A 2,050-nucleotide genomic window follows, 5' to 3' on the forward strand; every position below is an offset into this window, starting at 1 on the left:
TACTCATCGGAGACCTAGTAGCCTGGTTAAGGAGTTTACAGCATGACCTTTAGGTAGGAGTTTTGTGGGGGGTCCGGATAGCCGGTCAACTATCCGGCCTGTGGCGGTAAGGTCATGATCGGTGAGCAGTAATTGGAAGATCCCTAGGGGGGGGCGTCACCCATTACGGATGGGAGCGCCCGGGGGGAGGTGGCCATTGGCCCCTCAACGGGGAGGCGGTCCCTTCTAAGGATGGGACGCCGAAAGGAAAGGGAAGGCGGTCAAGGCCCCTCCCTGGATAGGAGGGGCTACGGGCCCCTCCTGGGAATTTCCCGGGGCCAGGACATCTGCGGCGGCATATGTGGTAAGTTGTGTGGGGTGGGGAGGGGGGTCTACGCTACCTTCTAGACACCTCACACGAGTCCTCGGACGACCATAAAAATGGCGTCGAGTTAATTGGGGCCCCCGTCAAGAAAAGGGAAATTGGTATGTGCACATGAGGAGCAGTCCTCTGTGCGGCCGCCCCTCACAAGTGAGGGGGGAGTTCTGGTTTAGGGATCTGACACCGGTTACGACCTTGCCGTTGGCCCTTAACGTTAGGATGTACAATTTCAATGTAAAAATGTATTTGTAGGATGTTAGTATCGGCTAGGAGAACCTTTGTATTAGAAATGTGTTAAGGTCAGCCAAAACATCGTAATGTGGAAATGAAATTGTACATGATATGAAACTGTTATTTTAATGTTTTAATTTTGTTTCATATTTTAATAAATACGGCCGGGAGGGTAACTCCCTCCCGCCTTCCAAAAGTTCAGAAATGTTTCCGTATTCCCATTCTTGGGGATTGTGTTGAGAGGGGGTGGCGGGTATCTCAGCCATATATTTATGAGAAAACAGACGAGCCTGAACCCGGCAATCCCTTAAGTACTTTCACAATTTTACCCACAGGTTCTGAAGATCCAGTTCCCAGAACCTCCGTGCGATAAAGAACCAATATAAGTAAGCCTAACCCCGCCACTCTGCCAAGTTCATTATCAAATAAACATCCCTGATCCATGAGTAACATTAGATAATTCCCTCTCCCTGCAGGTCCATCACACGAGAAAGACACCAGGCAATGTAAGTACATAGTATGGGTGCTTTTCTGATGATAAAGGAGGTTTTTTGAAAGTGAATCAAAGCGATGTTAGTCCTTTTAGAATGATTTGTCAATTGGTTTGTCTTTACAGTGTTTTGACGTCGGGTCATGCTACAGACAATCCAAGGTAAGAGGCAGGCACATTAAGTGCAAAGTGGCTAATAGTCCCTCTAGAAACTTCCACTTATAGTGACAGAGAATTTCTTTTCTCTCCCACAGTTATGAGGTCCTGATGAAAACTCCCCACTAAATAGGAGTTCGAAACGCTCAGGCCATTATTTCTACACCATAAGATCTTCAAAACTCATATTCCAATCTAAAAAGTTGGTTTGAACAAAAATACTGTTATCTATGGTGATGATGAAATGTATTAATGCTAATTAAATTGTATATAAAGTTTGATAGTCGGGTGTGTGTGAGAGTGTGAGAATGTATACTGCATTGTTGATCAACAGGGGATGAAAGTAGAGTATGAATTGGTGCTAGTTTTTAATTATAAAATTGTTCTTTTTGTGTGTATTGTTGCAGCTTATCAATGTTTAATCGGTTAATCAGAACCAACAAATGAACTTAAAAATGTATTAATAAAAAGTGATTAATTCAGACTGAACTATAAGTCTTGTCTGTGCATTGAGTTCAATTCCAATGTCGAAAAAATAGAGGTGTTGTACAGAGGTGACAGTATTGGCAATTATTCAGTTGTGTCGTTAAACAGAGGCTTGGCCTTACTGTGGGGAGCCCACACCCAGTGTTGTTTTCCTCTCCCGACTACTGGGGACACCCAGAGAGATGAGCTCAATAACTGCAGAAGAATTATCGACCTGGCTGCCATCTGTAGTGCAGACCCTAGGTGATCTCTATCACGAAGTGGGACTCATGCCATTTGAGGAATTGGTAGGCACATATGGGTTACCGCCTGGCCAATTTTTACAA

The 2,050-nt window shown here is 44.6% G+C and overlaps 1 long non-coding RNA gene across 1 annotated transcript; it reads left to right on the forward strand.

Moving 5' to 3' along the window:
* The first annotated feature begins 868 nt into the window (after nucleotides 1–868).
* On the forward strand, nucleotides 869–1,252 carry LOC147733886 (uncharacterized). The gene is made up of 3 exons (XR_015307597.1): nucleotides 869–978; nucleotides 1,069–1,098; nucleotides 1,209–1,252. It is a non-coding gene; the product is annotated as an uncharacterized LOC147733886 (long non-coding RNA).
* Nucleotides 1,253–2,050: the final 798 nt, after the last annotated feature.

This window comes from Lissotriton vulgaris, chromosome 1_2, assembly GCF_964263255.1.
Source record: "Lissotriton vulgaris chromosome 1_2, aLisVul1.2, whole genome shotgun sequence".
Classification (NCBI taxonomy): Eukaryota; Metazoa; Chordata; class Amphibia; order Caudata; family Salamandridae; genus Lissotriton; species Lissotriton vulgaris.